This window comes from Felis catus, chromosome C1 (genome assembly GCF_018350175.1).
Source record: "Felis catus isolate Fca126 chromosome C1, F.catus_Fca126_mat1.0, whole genome shotgun sequence".
Lineage (NCBI taxonomy): Eukaryota > Metazoa > Chordata > Mammalia > Carnivora > Felidae > Felis > Felis catus.
Genome location: NC_058375.1, coordinates 123,059,917 through 123,080,372, shown reverse-complemented (window position 1 = coordinate 123,080,372; position 20,456 = coordinate 123,059,917). Strand labels below are relative to the sequence as shown.

The following is a 20,456-nucleotide window of genomic DNA, read 5'->3' as shown; positions in this document are numbered from 1 at the left end:
AATTTGAACTGAGACTTAATGGGCAAGCAAAAGTAATCTTGGTGGAGAATTTGGGGGTAAAGGCCATTCCAGACAATGGAATGCATAAAAGTATCCAGGTAAGAAAGAGCAGCGGCAGCAGCACCACCCCGACCATCATCATCACCATCTCTTCATTACCATTGTTAAGTGCCCACATCACAATATGCATATTTCTAGGTATTTTGTGGGATATCTCTAATTTCCATAAAGGCTTATCAGAGAACTAGTTATTATTTTTTAGGTAAGGATATTAACTTGCCCAAGGTCTCAGACTGAAAGAGACAGAGCTCATGCTTAAACCTAGACAACTTGCTATAAAACGTCAAGATGATAGCTAGGATTTCCTGGCTCCTGTTTTCATGTTTCCAGCTGCTCTGAGGAACCGTTCATTGTTGTTACAGGGTCTTTTGCTGTTTTGAGCCTGCAACCCTGTTTTCTCCCACAGGAATGCCCCGTGTCCCTCCTTTTTGCCTTCCTGGTTGATAGTGCTCATCATTTTGGATTCACTTCATATGAATTTACCTCTTCTCTGAAGCTGTGTCTCTTCGTTATTCCCTTCTTTCCAGATCCATTAAGACTCTTTGTCTTGTGCTTTACTGGACCTGCAACGCATACTTTCAACACACACACACACACACACACACACACACACACACACACACACACATACATATATACATACATTTATCTTTTTATCCTCTTTCTCCACCCTCTTCTATATCCTATCCACTTTCCACTGCACATGCTACCCATAGCTAGACTATAGGCTCCTTGAGGCACAGGCAGTATCTCACTTGTCATTGCAACTTTAGTGTGTAGTGCTGGCATTACTCTGGAATGTATGCTTACAAAGGGCTTGCTGAATAAATGAATAAGTAAGTGAAGGCCATCGATGTGGGGAGTAATATGTTCTTTCTTCAGAATGTATGCGAAAGAAAGCCAGATACATTCTTATTCCCCCCTCCCCAAAGTATTTTCTTCCCTCATTGTGTGTGTGTGTGTGTGTGTGTGTGTGTGTGTGTGTGATAGGCAATATGAAAGTTGGGTTTTAAAAATGTAAATATAACTGCAGTTGACTTATTGCTAAATTCTTTCATTAGATTTTAACTGAAAAGGCATTGAAGTAATTTCAAATGTGAAGAGTTTATTATTTTTAAGAATGAAAAATTCACATAAGAAGAAAATATCTGTGCCAGAAATGCTTATACCAACAAATTTATTTATTTATTTATTTATTTATTTATTTATTTATTTATTTACCATTTCCCTACTAAGGAAAGAAGTTGAAACTGGCATTTTAAATAGCTGATCTTGGTGAGGCTATCTGCATTTAGTGTCTCTATCTCTCTTTTTTTTTTAATATTTATTTTTGAGAGCAAGGCAGAGTGTGAGTGGGGGAGAGGGGTAGGGAGAGACACACAGAATCTGAAGCAGGCTCTAGGCTCGAAGCTATCAGCACAGAGCTTGATGCGGGGCTTGAACTCACAAACTGTGAATCATGACCTGAGCCGAAGTCAGATGCTTAACCAACTGAGCCACCCAGGCACCCCTAGTGTCTCTTTTAACATTGTAGACACAATTCTCATTCGACCACAAAATATTAAGGGCCTAATGGTTTGAGGAAGGAGGAGAAACATCTGGGTCTCCTACCCCGTCCTATGTTGACTCCACAGTTGAAGTCCCTTCCATTATACCACAAGGAAAATATTCAACTTAAGGGGACTTCTTTCTAAAATACTCAGGCATTTGATTCTCCTGGCATTTGTTGTATGCTGACAGATTTGTCTTTGCAAACTCTCACATTTGCACATGTATTACTAATTGATGGGGCCAGCCTAGAAATATCAGACCAGAAACCCAGGGTTTGGTGAGGCAGGAGAAACAATAGAGTCCACAAAGTACATCTGAAAGGAATACCCAGTGGGACATAACACTATAAGCTAATTTCAAAGGATAGTTTAGGGTCTGATAGATGAAAATTCAGGAGTAAGAACAAGTTCACACAGGTATGGATGAACAGTAATTTTAAATCCATTTGGACTAGTGACTTCTTAATGTTAGAGGCCCAGGCAGAGGAATCTATAGCAATTTGGGACTAGCTAGAGCTAGAGTAAGTATATTTATAGCAACCACAACAGAAGCATGTTTGTGTTCCAAGTATTTGCAAGACCATTTTAGATAGCTTCTTATTGAATGTCAACTACAATCTTGTGAAATGTATATACTTATTATTGATAGGATATGACAAAATGAAGAAGGAAATGTGTGGGGTTGGAATAAGAATAATAGTTTATGAGGAAGTATGCTTTCATCATGTAGTTTTGTAAACTGTAATCAGTTTTGAAAAGTCAACTGCCAAAGAATGTGATTGTGATTATCTGGACAAATACTTCAAACATTTAAAGTACTGGGTTGAATTTTTGCTGGTCAGCAAAATAGGGCAAAGGAGACAGCTTACATTCTAGATACCATTTAAGTGCAATGGGCTAAGAGACCATATAAAGCTGGGACCAAGTGAGGCAAAGACAGCAATACATATCACACCACTGTGTGTGTACTCTATACCTGGTCAGCACGATTATAGAATCTGAGTTCTGTTATTGATGACACACTAAGAAAGCCCTGGACGAATGTAGACACAGTAGGTAAGTGGAACTCTGCACATACCTAACTAGCTTTATCTTGGAGGAAGATCTGAGAAAGAATTTGAAATGAGTTTATGGAATGGGCCAATAGTAAGATCTAGGAGGGTTGTCTTGGGTAAAGAAATAAAAACTTAATGTTCAGATGATACCACATACAATGTGTCTGTTGTATCTTCCACTGAGACTGTCAGTCAATAAAAATAAATAAAATTCCCTGTATCCATTTGGTCTCACTTGGTATAACCCAGAATTTCTCAGCCTTCATACAGGGACACTTTGGGCCAGATTGTTCTTTGTTATGAGAGCTGTCCTGTGCATTGTAGGTTGTTTAGTACCATCCAAGGCCTCTGTCAGAGACTCTGTGCCCAGTTGTGTCTGGTCTCCAGACATTTCCAAATGTTTGTTGGGAAGCAAAATGGCCCCTGGTTGAGAACCACTGACCTAGCTGGTGGCGATTGCTACAGGTGAGTGAAGCCTGGGGCTGGGAATAAATGTGGTTCATTCTTATTTTGTGGCTTTTTTGAATTGAGGGTCACCATGACAGTTTGTCCCTAGGCGTCCCTGATACTGAGGAAGGTTGAACCACTTAATGGCACTCAGAGTATTGAACAATTATTACCTAGGTTTTATAGATGAAGGAATCCAGAGAGCTGGGGGTCTGGCACTAAATCACATGATAGAACTGATACTTGAACCCCAATGGTAACACACAATACTCCATCTCTTTTCTGTACAAATGTTTTTTATCCTTTTATTTTCAGAATTCCAAGCCTTAAGTATTGAGGGAAAGCCAAATAGGTAGGACTTCGGCCCTCCTACATTTCCACTCCATCCCTACTCTTTGGCCAAAGGAGCAACACTATCCCCATCATAAGCTGATAATGGTTACTATTCCTATTAAAATAATAACAGATAAAATCCTCTGCATTATCTGTGTATGCCTCTTTAGACTTGAAGAAAACAGCACCAGGCTTAACTCCGAGAGAAGCTCAACAATATTCCTGTTGGAAATCTGGTTTCAAGCATGAGACAGGCTGACGCTGCAGGGGCATTAAGTTTGCTAATGTGCAAGGTAGAGAGTTACAGGAACTGGGACCCAAGAAGGCCATTTCGTTATCCATTCCTGGTCTTTTCTTCAGAAAGAGTCATCTTGCCTCCATATATCACTCTTCCAAGGTACCCTGAGTTGTTCTGCCAGAGCTGTCTTCTGGCAGAACGTTGACAAGTTGTACCCCATTCCTGAGAACCTACATTGTCATTCTGGTAGCATCTTGCTTGGCAATTTTCAAATTTATAACTCTTCAATTTTTCATGAAATAGGGATTATCTTGGGGTGGGAGAAACACAGTTTGACCATTCACATCTCCCCTCTCTGCCTGTTATGATAATCTGAAATTTTACATTTTGAGATTGACTTTGTTAAATAAAGAGATTGACTTCCTTAGTTATCATTTTCTTAAAAGCAGATGAACTTAAAATTTTGACATATGTATATTTTGTCAGCCAAAGGCAAGCCATCTATTTCAGGAGGCAATATTGCATACTTGTTAATTGTGTGCTTTGGAATGTGTGCTTTTGAATAAAACTTCCTCAGTTCTTATTCCAGGTTGCCACTTTTAGCAATATTATCTCAGACAAGTTTTTAAAAATTTTATGAACCTCATTTCCTCATCTACAGGATGGAGGTGATAATGCTATCCATTAGAGTCATGGGGATTAAATAACATGATACATTTAAAGCAGTTTTAAAAATGCCCAATAAATAATAGCCAGGTCCAATATTATTAGTACTTCATTCTTAAGGGCCATCCTGCATGCATATTTTACATTAAAGAGATCATTGATAAAAATAAATGCAGTATTGGAGATTATCTTGGCAATTTCACAATCATTTCTGTGTTATTGGAAAATGGGGATATAATGAATAGATTAATAAAAATATAACTACAGCAAGGAAAAAAGGATGTTAAATGAGTTATACTAAATCATCCTGATAAGAATCAAATTCTTATTGTAATAAGCCAGTAGAGTCCATATATTAGACATTAAAAAGTGTGATATACTGGTCTTTATATTATAAATCCAGGGCTAAGTGGAATTGTAGGCTTCTAGTGGAATTTCCATCCTCTTTGTTGACTGATATTTCCAGAGGACCAAGGATTTCTCAAAGAGTGAATCTTGCCTTATGCATTAGAAGTCTCAAAAAGAAGTGTTAATGTGGCTGAAAGTTAAAATATCAAATGTTTGCTGTTCCAGATGTAGAAAGAGTTTTATAAAAACTTGTATGTAGCACAGTTACCTAAATGAGTGTCTTGTCACCAATATTATATTCTTCATCCTGGGCTTAGAGGGGAATACTATAGTCAAGTTGCTACTACCTTTACTAATTGGGTAAGATTCTAGAAATGTTAAGGAACTTACAGTGTAGAAGCTAAGTAAATGTTTACAGAATTAATGTTGAAGACATTTGGTTCTTAAGGGTTACCATTCTCTATACCAGACATGGTCTTACTGTTGCTATGACTGGGTTCTGTCAGCCAACTACACATTGTTACACAGCATGTAACATGTATCATTGGGTGATGTAACTAGTGACCTGGTTATTATGCCAGGATTTTGTTCTAGGGACCTAGATTGTTAATACCCATATCACTGATTTTATTACCCAGTGGCATTTATTACACACTACTGTGTCAGGGGTGAGAACCACTCATTTCTATGAGTAGATCTTACACAGAACTAGAAAGACTCATATCTTTGTAAAGTCTGCTTGCAGAGACTGGTCAAAAAGTTCTGAGACTTGAGAAATTATACAGTCTTTACTTTTACCCGGACTCCCCCTGCCCCCATTTACTAATACATGCAAAGCCGATAGAGTCTGCTTGGGATTGCAAAGGGAATGATCTCTTCCATATTATAACAGGTCTCAAAATAAGCTATATTTTACTCCAAAAGGATAAAAGCAATTTAAATTAAATAGCAATGGATAATCATTTAGTTTATTGTAAGGCATTGCCCTTCTCATTACATTTTCACTGTAAAATCTTTATGTTAATAGTTATTTTCTCATTTTATATGTCACAGTGCAAAAACATACTGTTGCTTTAATGAAATTGTGTCTCTTTCTTCTTTCTCTTCTCTTTCTTTTTGTTCTTCTTGTACTTCTTCGCTTCCCCCTTCCCCCTCCCCCTCCCTTTCCTTCTCCCCCGCCTTACCCCTTCCTCCTCCTTCAGGGTCCTCCTCCTCCTTCTCTTCCTCCTTCTTCTCTTTTTCTTCTCCTTCTTCTGATTTTGACTTACAGTAAGGAGAATTACATCCTACTGTTATCATGGTTCACCCCTCCCATTCATTCCTGAGAAAACTGCTTGGCTGTCATGGCCTGTGTCGTGACAGGTTATTCTTTGGTGGGCTTAAAGTGCAATGGATAGAGGCCATTCAGTCTCCTGAAATCCTCTTACAAATCATCTACCAAGATGTGTTAAACCAAGGAAAATGTCTCTGATTCCTTTCCGCTGAAGATAAGTAGCAATATGATAGGATGATAATAGGGCTGGATATGAAAACAGAGTATCTTATTTTCTGAAAATCATTGCATTGCAATCAAATACATTTGAAATTATTATTTTTATTTTTATTTTTTTGTTAATTTTAAGAGTACATGGTTGCACTGAAATTTTTGTTGCTGCTGATTTTTTTGAACTCTTGTTAAAAATTTTTTTTAAATGTTTATTTAATTTTGAGAGAGAGAGAGAGAGAGAGAGAGAGAGAGAGCAGGGGAGGGGAAGACAGGGAGGGAGACACAGAATCTGAAGCAGGCTCATGGCTTTGCAATGTCAGCACAGAGTCTGATGGCACCAGCTGAGCCATGAGATCATGACCTGAGCTGAAGTCGGACACTTAACAGACTGAGCCATCTAGGCACCCCCAACCCTTTTGAAAACATACAAACAAAAAGTTCAATGGTAGTCAACTTCAGTCCTTTCTTATATTTTGGGATACTACTGATGTTGTACAACCTATAGACATTTTGTGTATAATTTAATATTACTTTATATATCTAAATTTAATTAAGCTGTACACTTCCTACCAAAAAAAAAAAAAAAAAACCCTCATTACTCTGAACTGCAGTAATTCTGAGTATAATGGTTTAGATGGGCCCATTATAATTGCATAGTTAAAAAGAAAGGTACTGCTGAGCCAATTCAAAGTTTGTACAGGATAACACAGAGTGTACATTTAAACTATTTGTGTAACAAACTTTTTCAAGCTCTTTATTTTATGGAAAATATAAAGCTCTGAGTATTGTTGTCTATTCATTAAAAACATTCTCTTTTGGGTAAAACTGTAGGTTTTATGGCTTGGTTTGTGTTACTTTTTGTACATGGAACTAACACTGTTTCATATTTTAGTAGACATCAACCTTTTAATAATTTGGAGTGTCTATTCCTTTAATTAATCCAAATTAGAGATTATGTTTCTTCCCCAAAAAAATACATCCTTACATCAATTAAATGAGAGTTTTTATGAAATGTTCCCTAACAGAGAGTAAGTAATTGAGATATAATTGTTTATAGATGAAAAATAACTGCCACTTTTATGGCAAATGTGAGTTTAATGCAGATAATTTCCATGATTATGGTGTGTTTTATGTGGCTTTTTATACCACTGTTTTGGAAGCATTCATAGTACCCGTCGACGCACAAGCATCTTAATGTTTGTTTTAGCGTTTGGCAACAAATACAGTCTATAAAATATGTAGTGGTTAATATTAAAAGCTCATGCCAGATTGTAACATAAAGAGTTTATTCAGTGTCTTTAAATGCATCAATTTAAAGCTTCATCTGAATTGGTTCTTAGTTAGCATTTGGGTTTAAGATTTTCAGCAGGTGAGCTCTGGTGAAGTTGGGAGGTAAGTTCTCTCCCAGATTGGCACATCCTGTAAATGGAGGACTCTTAACGAACCTGAAGTGCTCCCTCTTTTAGGAGAACCCCTGGCTGCAAGCACCTACAGTGCCCGTAGGGTTTCTGAGTGAGCAGAGCATAAACAATGCTCTATGTGGGAGGCGAGGATGACTAGAAATGCCAGGCTTACTCTTTCCTTCTCCCTTTGGGCCACCAGGAGAGAGCAATTTTCTTTATTATGGTTGCATTTTCTCAAGTTTGCCTTTACTTTGGATTTAATTACTTGCCTCCCCCACCCACTCCCTCTCCCATACAGTCCCTCACTGCCAATAATGATTAGGTTCCTTTTCAAAGTTTTTATCATGTTACATTACATGCTTGAAGCAAGTGAATCTAAAATGCTTTAAGAAAGACACACAGCGTCTTGCTGACACGGGACCTGTGCATGGGGTGACAAATGGTAGCTTTTTAACTGGGTCAGATACCTGCACTTATAAGCCACTTAGCCTTGGGCAAGTTATTGAAACACTCCAGGACTCAGTTTCATCATCTCTAAATTAGAGGATTAGAAACAGTACCCAGTATATACTGAATATGAGAGAAGATAGCTTTAGCATTTAGATCAAGAATGGAAAGAGGGAAGAAAGAGGGAGAGAGATGGAAGCTGTGCATCGAAGCTGGAGGAGCTGGTTAGGAGATAATGAGACTTGGACCATCTAAGACACAGGGGTCCTCCTCATGAATGGAAAGGGAGAGGAACTGTGGGATTCATCCAGATGCAGCACAGTTGAGAAATAATGGCAACAGATTGAGCCGATGTCAGAATAAAGGCAGGAACAGAATCATCAAAGCAAGTACATGTGGAGCTTTGCTAGAACACAACATTATCATGTACTACAAGGTAATTTTCTTTTTTTAAAAACACATTTATTTTAGAACACTTTCATATTTACAGACAAGTTGCAAAGATAGTACAGAGAGCTCCCTTTATTCAGTTTCCCCCATTGTTAACATTTTACATTTGGTACCTTTATCACAACCACAGAATCAACACTGATATGTTTTATTAACTAAATTCCATACTTCATCCAATTTCATTAGTTTTTTCCCCTAATTTTCTGTTCCAGGATCTCACTAATGATAGCACATGACCAGAATTTAGTCACATGTCTTCTCTGGTCTCTGATGACTTTTCTTGGTTTTGATGACTTTGGCATTTTGAGAAATCTGTTATTTTCTAGAATGTCAAGTTGGGTTTGTCCAATGTCTTTTTCATAGAAGTTGTGGATCTGGGGAAGAAAACCTCAGAAGTGATTTGCTATTCAATTGATATTATACCAAAGGCATATGCTATCAACATGTCTTATTACTGATGATGTTAATTTTGATTACCTGGCACAGGTAGTGCTTCAGTTTTCTTCATGGTAAAAATGCTCCCCTCCACCTATCCCCTTCCAAGGTCTTACTCTTGGCACAAAGTAACTAAGCACAGCCTAGATTTATTTATTTATTATTTTAATGTTTGTTTATTTTTGAGAGAGAGACAGACAGAGTGTGAGTGGGAGAGGGACAGAGAGAGAGGGAGACACAGAATCTGAAGCAGGCTTCAGGCTTCGAGCTGTCAGCACAGAGCCCCACACGGGGCTCAAACTCATGAACTGTGAGATCATGACCTGAGCTGAAGTTGGACACTTAACCAACTGAGCCACCTGGGCACCCCAAGCACAGCCTAGATTTAAGAAATAGGTGTTGTGGGGCTCCTGGGTGGCTCAGGTGGCTAAACGTCCAATTCTTGGTTTCAGCTCAGATCATGATCTCATGGCTGGTGAGTTCAAGCCCCACATAGGGCTCTGGGTTGACAGTATGGAGCGTGCTTGGGATTTTCTCTCCCTCTCTCTGCCCTCCCCCACTCGCTCTGTCTCTGTCTATCTCAAAATAAATAAATAAACTTAAAAAAAAAAGGAAAGGGCAGTTGTGTTCCATCTCTTTGAGGGGGAAATATCCATATAAATTATGTGAATTTCTTCTTTCCAGAGATTTGTCTCTTTTCCTCTGTTTACATATTTATTCAATCATTTATCTCTATTTGTATGCACTCTTGAAGATTTATACATTGGATTGTAATCTAGTAAAACTGATTTTGTGACTCAAATTGTTCTAGTTTTTGACAGTGGGACATCTTTCATGTCAGCTCCTGTGTCCCTTTGACATACTCCTATCATTTTTGCTCCTTTAGCATTTTCTTACTTTGTGACAAAGCAAGGTGCTTCAGGCTTATCTTGTTTATTCCCTGCCCTGGCCCCAGCTTTCCATTTCTCCAAGGAGCCCTGGTTCCTTTTACTGGAGAATGGTATAAAAAATCAAGATCTAGGTGCCGAGCATGCTCGTTGTTACTGGGGTGTTTCTGCTGCTAGGCAGATGGAGTTAGGACACACATGTGTATATAGTATATATACTCATATACATTGGTGTGTGTGTGTGTGTGTGTAGTGTATACTCATGTGTGTCCTAATTCTTTCTCTGCTTATATGCATCTGTATTTTTTTAATGTTTTTATTTATTTTTGAGACAGAGAGAGACAGAGCATGAGCAAGAGAGGGGCAGAGACAGAAGGATACACAGAATCCGAAGCAGGCTCCAGGCTCTGAGCTGTCAGCACAGAGCCTGACGCGGGGCTCAGACTCACAGAGTGTGAGATCATGACCTGAGCTGAAGTCGGATGCTTAACTGACTAAGCCACCCAGGTGCCCCTATGCATCTGTATTAAACTTGAATTTATACTGATGTTTCCAATCCTAATAGTATACCGCATAGATTATTGTAGCCTTTTTCCTTGTCCATAATCTTTCACTCCAACATTGAAAAACCTGAGTTCTGCACTTGGTCATCCATTTACTTACTTTTTGAGTCCAGGTTTACATGTACAGTGGTTTCAGAATTTTTACCTTGCATGTTTCTGAAAAATGTTCTTGTCAATTAGAATACTCTACCAATTAAAGTGTAGTATATATATGGTTGCTTTTATCTCTAGTTTTATACTTCCTAGTCATTTCCAAAGTTACTTAAGTCAGTACCTTTTAAACCCATTCTCTTCTGTGAGGTTATATTTTTATAATACTTTTAGACTCTTTTGTCATGATACACATTCCATCTTGGGAACCACACAGAATATTTTCACCATCCTTAAAAATTCCCTGTCACCTAGTCACTGGTCTTCCTCTCCAATGCTTGCAATCGCAGATCAGTTTTTATCTATATTTTTGCCTTTTCTAGAACATAGTCTTTTCAGATAGCCTTCTTTTACTTTGTAATATGCGCTTAAAATCCATCCATGTTGTGGGATGAGTTACTAGTTCATTCCATTTATTGCTGAATAACATTCACTGTGGATATATCACAGTGAGTTTATCCCTTTACCTTTTGGAGAGCATCTTGGTGATTTTGAATAACACTGTTATAAACATTCACATGACAGTTCTTAAGTGGACATAAATTGAAATTACTTGGGAAAATTCCTAGGAATGGCTCTGGTAGGACATACAGTAAGTCTATATCTCGCTTTATAAGAAACTGAAAAACTGTCTCCCAAAGTGCCTGTACCATTTTTGGAATTTTGAGTAGCAATTAATGAGAATGCTTTACCAGCAGTACCGCCGGCATTGACACTTTTTTGTTTGTTTGTTTTAGATTTTAGTCATTCTAATATGTACGTAGGCATATCTTGTTTCTTTAATGTGCAATTGCCTGATAAATGATATTGAATCTTTTTTTCATATACTTATATGTTATCTGTATATTTTCTTTGGTGAGGTGTCTGTTCAGTTATTTTACCTATTTTTAATTGGGTTGTTTTCTTGGTGAGATTTAATAAATATTTTTATGAATATTTTAGATACAAACCTTATTAGATATGTTATGGGTAAATATTCCATTCTGTGGCTTGTCTTTTCTTTTTCTTGGCTCCTTCTCAGAGCAAAAGTTTGTTTCCAATTTTATTTTTATTCATAACTATATCCTCTACTAATGGAACTGCTCAAAGTGTTTTTAGAATAAATTACATTAATTTTTATTATTCTGCATAATTGCCTATTGTATTCAAGAGAACTGCTCTTTATGGAGAGGTACAACTGGTAATCTTAGTGTTTCCCATTTTGCATATAATGACAGCTGTGTCTGTAAGAGCTGCCACACAAGACATCTCTCATCATTGACAAACCAGGGACTAAGGCGTGGGAATGGAAGAAACCTGTTACATTCCTACAACAAGCATGGACATTGCATTCAGGGACCTTTGTTCAAATTCTACTCTTAACATTTTCTTGTTATGTGAAAGTGAGGAAATTATTTAATTTTTCTGAACTTGGCTTCTCATCTGTGAAATGAGGACAGTATCACTCACCTGTTTTTAGACGCTATTAGATGACTATACATTTGACCCTTAAACAGTATGGGTTTGAAGTTTGTGGGTCTACTTCTACACGGATTTTCTTACAGTACTGTAAGTGTATTTTTTTCTTATGATTTCCTCAGTAACATTTTCTTTTCCATAGCTCATGGTAAAAAAGCAGTATATAATACTGACAACATGTAAAGTTTGTGTTAATCTACCATTTGTTTTCAGTAAGCTCTCTGTTCAACAGTAGGCTCTTAGTAGTTAAGTTTTTGAAAGTCAAAAGTTATATATGGATTTTTGACTATGTGGAGGTTGACACCCTTAACCTCAATGTTGCTCAAGGGTCACCTGTATGTTAGTGCAGGACCTGGCGCAGAGCAAGCACTCAGTAAATGGTAGTTCACAATGTTGCTGTCCGGTGTTGCACGTTTTCTTTCAGCCTGTCTTGATTTTCTCTGGTAGAATTCCTTACTCTACTGCTAGCTTTCACCCACCATTTCTATTAGAGTGCAGGGTATGCCACTTTGAGGTGCTTTTCTATTCCATTCTACACTGCAAATGGTTCCCAAAGAAGATGATTTCCCTATTCCAGTGCTTCCTAATATCTACATCACAGTTCATGAACAGATCAGTGGAATATTTGTTAAAAAGAAACACAGCTGCAAGCTCTCCTTTCTCTGTCCCTCATTTCCAATTTTTCACCAAACCCTGTCAGTTCAATTGTGTAAAGATCTTTCAATCAGCCTACCCTGTGATTTGATAGAAAGTATTATTAAGATATAATTCTCTCAAAATTAATTATAAATTTAATATAATCCCAATTAAAATCCCAGTATGATTTTTTTTTTTTTTTGCTCTGACAAATTTGTTCTATAATTTATTTGGAGAAGAACATGTTTGGGATTAGTCAACAAAATGTATCAAAACATTCTATAAAGCCACAATCACTAAAGCAGTCTGATACTGGCTATATGTATTTTATCAATAGAAAATAATAGCATAATCATGCATTTATATGTGTATGTAGTGTGTGTATGTATGTATGTATGTACGTTGTGTGTTTGTGTATAAAATATGTAAATTTAAGCACATTATAATGGTAGTATATCAAATTATGAGGCAAAGAATGGAGCTCATCAAAATTCTGTATTTCATGATAGTTATGAGCGTTAGTCCTCGGACCAGATTTCCTGGTTTGAGTTCTGGCTCTATCATTTGCCAACTGTGTTACCTTAGGCAGATCATTTAATATCTTGGGGTATTACTTCAGTTTCCTTTTGTGCTAAATAAGAAAAAAAAAAACCTAGTACCTATCTCAGAAAGTAATTGTGAGGGTTAAATAAATTAATGTAGGTAAAAGCTTAGAACAGATGTTGGCCCTAAGTACTTGTAAATGTGAATTATTATTATTATTATTATTATTATTATTATTATTACTATTACTATTGAAATAGAGAGTTTAAACAGTTGTTTAACCATTTTGAAGAACAACCCTTTAACTGCCTGATTTAGAGTTCCACATGGATAGGTGCCCATCATCTAATTGTTGACTTTTATGATATAGATACATTTTGACTTTCTAAAATAAATAGATAATTTTAAACTTTCTTACGAAGGTAGTAAGTGGTAAAATATTCTTTAAGAGATAACTTTTTAAATTTTATTTATTTTGAGAGACAGAGCTTGAGCAAGTGCATGCGCACATGCACAAGGGAGGAGCAGAGAGAGGGAAAGAATCCCAAGCGGGCTCCCCGCTGCCAGTGCGGAGTCTGATATGGGGTTTGACCTCACAAACCATGAGATCGATACATGAGCCAAAATCAAGAGTCTGATGCCCAACTGACTGAGCCACCCAGGTGCCCCAAGAGATACCTTTTTAAATACATTATGCACAACAAGGGTTGCAAACTCAGTTACTTAGTGAGGCCGGTGAGTAATTCATGGAAGTAGCTAGGTGAGGAATGTGATGAGATGGACACCCCATAGCCCACATACAACTGCTTTTCAACTCCACCTGATTATTGACAGGCAGAAATGGGAGTGCATATCTTTCAAGAAAATCTGCAAATTTCATGTAAAATTTTCATGCAAATTTTCTGTTTGTAAATATTGATTTGAATTCAAATTTTCAAACATTGTGAGGAACAAACAAACGTGAGTCTGCAGGTCATAGTTGGCTCATATTGTTTGTTTGCCATCTGAGACTTAGAATCGTTAGTCTACACCACCCTGTCTGTCTGCCAGCCTGTGTACCCCCAGTGAAGCTCTCACAGTGCTGTCTACATAACAGCTCAATACTTGTTCTTTTGGTGAATCAATTTGATTTTCTTCCTGAGTCTTTCTGATGCCAATCAATACTTTGAATCATTAATAATACCTCCATTTGTTTGCCATTTATTTTAAATTTAGGGTGCTGTTAGGGCCTCCATACATACTCCTCTGATAGTTGCAATACTCCATCAGGTTTTTTTTTTTTTGTCAATTTGTAGATAAAAAATAGAAAGTTAACTTACTTTTGTAAAGTCTAAGACCTGTGGCCATGATGGCTTTGATACCACATTGTTGAGGTCTGCCCTTTTGAGGGAGTTAGACTTCCAAAGAAGTAATGAGAGGTTCATAGGTCCCCAGGGTGTAACATTGTCTGGGCACCAGCTAACTGAGGGTGCTGACCACATCTTGTTCATCTAGAAAAACTTATCCTAAGATCATTCTATTGGATGACCTTGTCAAGCTTACCCGCTTAGAATGCAGAAAATACAGGATGAAAGAAGTCTTCCACTTACAAATGGGTAGCTTTCCAAATGTTCATTTGTAAATCAGTTGTTTGAACTCAGAATTCATTTCCCTGCAGAAACAGTTACAAATGGCAGTTATGTTTCCCCTGAGGCTTGTCCACAAAAGACTATTTAGCCTTAATGTATCTGAAATAGTGTATGTTTGCCATGAGAAATGTGTAGAAAATAGAACTCTTGTAATTCTAGTAATTAAATAAAAGAAAAAAAAAGTGAAATTGAATGAGAACTTTAAAACGTATTCTGAATGCTGATGCAAAGGAAAGGAAAATTCACCCAGAGGAGGATGTAGAATTTGGAAAATAATTTTGTTGGGATTTTAAGGGGGTTTTTAGACACTGTCAGAACACTTGAAAAATTAATGGAAACTTGTCCTTAACTGATTTCATTTCATGACTTGTGGATTCTCCATGATAACTCTCCCCATGATTAAATGCTGTTTCTAGTCTCCATTTTAGATAAAGATGAAAGATAGGAAAGAGTAGAAAAAAGGTAAATGGAGGTGGATTTTTTAGTGATGCAAAAGTTGAGAAAGTTGATTTCTGTGTTTTCATAACCATGACAGAGGTGGAAATAGCTCTAAACGATGAGTAGTGAAAAGGGAGAAACTTAATTCTTGATTCCTCATGAAATCTTTCTCTGAAAAATCCTAGAGGCTGTTACTGTCCTTAGCCCATCAGCTCAGGTATCTTGATGATAATCCATGGCAAATGTAGGATTGGTACACAGTTGAGTTCAGGAGTACAAAACACTTTTCAAAGGCACTAAATATTTAGAATTCTGAATATTTATTTAAAAAGGGAGGGCTTGAACATCGAATAAGAATCAATTTAATATTTTACAGCTTAGGTTTTATGTTCCATTTTGTTTAACTTCTAGCCAGGAGAGTGAAAGGCAGAGATTTTCTATATCTTTGAAATGGTCAAATAGTTAAATGGGAAGTTGAATGGGAAGAACGAACCATGTTGTGACACTTCATATTGTGTATTTAAACAGTCACCTGAACAACAATGTAAACAACAGTATAAAGTACGTCAACACAGCACAGGCCCTTCCTGGAAAGCACAGCTTTGCCTAGAAGTCAAGAAGAGAGGAGTGGTCATGGTCTTAGGACAAAAACAAAACAGGGTGAAGAAACTGACCAAACAAACGGCACCAGACAAATGGGCACCATGTAGTGACAAGGGTAGACATGCATGTGGTATTTCCCTTTTTGGTTCTTTCAAGAATCAGATGGAGTTCTTCCCCCCACCCTACAACCCTCCCTGTCAATACATCTTCCTGGGTTAGCTGGCCAGTGTGACTGAATTGCTCCTCGATCACCATTCTGCGCTAACAGAAACACATAAACATCAAAAGCATTATTGTGTTCTTGCAACACCTGAAGAGTGTTGTTGACACAGCTTTGTTATGTGAGAATTAAAAAAAAATTTTTTTAGCATTTATTTTTGAGAGACAGACAGAGCATAAGCAGGGGAGGGGTAGAGAGAAAGGGAGATACAGAATCTGAAGCAGGCTCCAAGTTCTGAGCTGTCAGCACAGAGTGTGATGGAGGGCTCAAACCCATGAACCAGGAGATCATGACCTGAGACAGAGTTGGACTCTTAACCTACTGAGACACCCAGGCACCCCTAAGTTGGAATTTTTAACCCAGCTGTGAGTAGTTCATCTTTTTGTTGTTCTTAATCATTTGGAGTTGACATTCTGGTTCCCACTGTGATTTGCTATTAAAATTATCATTAATGATAAAAAGAACCAAAAGTTTGTTGCCTTTGAGAGTTCCCATCCACAATCAACTGAAAGATTGTGTTCTTTTTGGAAAATGAAATTAAAATCCATTTTTTCACGTCTCATTTAAAGTTACAAATTTAAGTCCCCCTTTAACCTTTTAAGGTAGTTAAAACATATATTTGTTTGCATTTTGGTAATTAAAATCAAGTGAATTAAAAACTGGCAAGATTAAGGTTCTTTCCTTTAATTATAGAAGACATTTATATATTCACTTTGCATTTGGGTAATTAAAATCATGTGAATTAAAATTTGAAAGATTAGGATTTTTATTCCTTTAATAATAGAAAGAATTTCTGTCATATATGAGAAATTTTGTCTTAGTGGTAGTTTTGGTTGAGATATCCAATTATCCTGGTCTAAAGAATTGTAGACTCATCAAGTGGTAGAATTTCTAGAATCTAAGGCATTTACCTCTTGAGTCCATTCTTACTGGTTTCACACTGATCATTATTGTTGGATTGCAAATTATTTAATCATCTTTCTCTAAACAGGCTTAGGTTACCAAAAGAGAAGTCAGTCTCAGATATCATGTCTTGTTTTAGGTGTACTCGTATAAGGATCATCTATGTAGGACAGGTCTAGGAAAGAGCAAGTGGCCTGAGGCAGAATAATCCCCCACCTGCCGATAAGGTGTTTGGTTGATTCTTCTCTAGAATTTCATTTGTTGTAAACAACCAATGTAGACTTATCAGGCATTTAAAACAGTGTTAAATATATAACTTTTATTGTTATCAGGCATGTAAAACAGTTTTAAATATATATCTCTATTGTATGGAATTTCCACATAAAGCTGTTGGGACCTGAGAAATTTCATGATTTACTTGACAAATGCTGGCTGTATATATACTATCTTTTTCTTTCTTTAATTAAATTCTGAGCTCCTTTAACTAAGGGACATGTGTTCTATTTCTCATATTTTTCTTTTCCCACATCTACAGGAGCCAGGATATCTCACTTCCACACACTTAAAATTGGAGTATAAAACGTTGCATACAATTTTCACTTAGTATACACTGCTTTATTTGCTAATTGCTTTACACATGCAAGTTTTATCTTATCATCTAGGTTTTAAGTACCTCATTGTTGGGGGTCTTGTTTTACAGTAATGGTATGACAGTTTGGATCTCTTATTACTGTTGAGCCCATTATAGGGACTGAGAATCTTCTCAAAAAATTGTTGTCAATTAGTCAAATATGGATGAGACTAAGAGAGAAGGGGAAAGGCAAGAGATTTTGGATTAACCTCTATGACCTCTAAAATCCATATCATTATTCCACAGCTAATTATATGTCCTTTTAAACACATAGCATATCACTGACTTGATAAATAATGCTTCCTCAATACTCTTTTTAAGTGATGAGTAATAAAAATATGATGTTGGCAATACAAGCATTCTGTTGTTGCCTCCTTGCCTCCTATAAATTCGAAATGGGAACTAGTTTAAATTTGAGAGATTTTGATCATCATCCTGGTTAAGTCAAGAGATATTTGTTTCCTTTAGGCAGGAGACACTTAAAAGGTGTTAAAGGTTTAAAGCAGAGAAAATCCCAGCATTGCCATGCTATAAGGTGGATTCCTAGACAACCAGCTGAAGCTGGGGGCAAGATTGAACAACCTATTTCCTCACAGTTTCCACTTCATTTCACACTCATAACCTCTCCATTTTAAAAATTTTCAAGAACCAATAGAAATAAACAGAGATGAAAAATATTCTCTGGAAGATAAATACTATAAATTTTTAAAATTTGAATGTGATAAGGATAGATATAAATGAAAGACTAATATATTCATTAAAAAAGTGTTCCTTTTTTATAGGATGTAACTATATCATTTTATTCTTATCCTTTTAGGCATAAGAATTAGAGATGAATTCTTACCTATTTTGGTATCTTAGGTGTCCCCTGTTGTCAGTTTAAATGGTTCTACACACAACTTGTGCATTGCCAGACCATGAGAAGAAATAGAGTATATCAGGGTGCCTGGGTGGCTCAGAGGATTAAGCATTTGACTCTTGATTTCAGCTCAGGTCATGTCTTCACAGTTCTTGAGTTTGAGCTGCACATCAGGCTCTGCAATGGCAGTGTGGGGCATGCTTGGGATTCTCTCTCTCCCTCTCTCTCTGCCCCTCTCCTGCTCATGCTGTCTCTGTCTCTCTCAAAATAAATAAACTTTAAAAAAAAAGAGAAAAAAGCAATGGTCATCTTTCAAGACCAGGAAGGCTAAGAAATTAGAGGATCCAGCAGGTAAAAAACCACTAGAAATCAAGTGATTAGTGGAGATAAGAACTATCAGGAGAACAAGAATCCTGTTAGATAGAATCACAGAGTATCCAATAGTATAGATCAGGATTGGTGAATTCTGAAACTTGCACACCATAAACAATCAGTAGCATCAAAAGAAGCAAAGTCAGATGCCTGTTAAAGGTGGTAAAGTCAGATTTAATTCAGTCATAACTGCTGCAACAGAGGAGAGACCTCAGTCTGACCTGAGTTCATCTTCACTGAAAGAAAAGGTAGGACTGTTGAAATTCTTGTTGTTCAAATGAAAGGCACTGAATGGTGTTATGGCGGGGGTGGGGGGTGGGGATTTGGTCCCTATGACTAGATCATCTAGGTTTGCTAATTGGCACTTACCCACACAGAGACACATGTATCATATCACTATGACAGAGTTGGTGGTGGAGGTTGGAGCAAAGTACTCACTTAGGCCATAACCCTCCTACAGGGACTGGGAGCAATGGCTATTTCCTTGAATGTTTATATTTAAAAGAGGTGGATCTCAGGTCCTTGAAGAGAGAGTTCTGGGTGGTAGAAGAATTATACCTTAAAGGGACAGAGAAAAGTTTTAGAATTGCAAGATTTCTATAGTCACTGTTCTAAGAGGGGGTTCAGGGGCTGATTGGCCTATTGCCAGGTTTTGGATGCAATAAGCAATAAATTCTCCTGGCAGCATTGTGCTTTTCTGGCAGACATTTTAAGGGGAGCTGGGGTCATCCTAGGTACAGGGCTTTAAGTTGTTAGAAGGAAGTGCTAAAGTTGGGTCAAGTCTCTTAGGGAAGGGGTTTTGACAGAGTCATTTCTTTAGGTTAAGGTCAAGACCTAGTTGAAAAGAAGGGCTCAGGGGAGCCTGTGTTGGGTCAAAGATAGAGTCTTTGTTGGTATATCTTGGTGAAACCCGTCTCAGAGGCAGATTTCTCTGTCATACTTAAAGAGGCTAGGGAAGAGTATGCTTATGCTGGAGTGTTGAGGGATGGGTAAAATAATTGGTGTGAGTGAGACTGTACAACCTGTCATCTTATTACTCTTCCCACATTGGATTTAAACTGGTTCTCTACAGGGGCACCTGGGTGGCTTAGTCAGTTAAGCATCTGACTCTTGGTTTCAGCTCAGGTCATGATCTCACGGCTCGTGAGTTCAAGCCTCACATCAGGCTCTGCGCTGAAAGCACAGAGCCTGCCTGAAATTCTCACTGTCCTTCTCTCTCCCTTTCTCTCTGCCCCTTCTCCTCTCTCTCTGCCTCTCAAAATAAAGAAACTTAAAAAAAGAAAACTGGTTCCCCATCCAATATTCATCCTCATGTTGTTTCAGAAGAGTCCTAGCCAGGAAGAGAAAAAAATGGTTGTCAGATTTTATCTCCCCCAACCTCTAGTCATTTCCTGTCCCTGTAGGGGGAAGAACCTTTGGTATATTGTATTAGCCTTGTGATGTGTTCCACCATTATGGAAGGAAGTAAAGGGAAATGTCAAAACCAACTCACAAAAATAAGTTGGCGCAAAATTATATACGGTCCAGATTTATCACAGTAATACAATGCTCTTAATACTCTACTGCCTTAAATGATGCCCTCCTGTTACCATAGAAACCACTTTCCCATAATATGCCATTCCAACTCACAGAATGACTCAGCACTCT

The 20,456-nt window shown here is 37.4% G+C and overlaps 1 protein-coding gene across 1 annotated transcript in view; it reads left to right on the top strand.

Annotated features, from left to right (window-relative positions):
- Positions 1-20,456, top strand: part of DPP10 (dipeptidyl peptidase like 10) — a 1,363,298-nt gene that overhangs the window by 12,631 nt on the left and 1,330,211 nt on the right. The gene's annotated exons all lie outside the window — the stretch shown is intronic.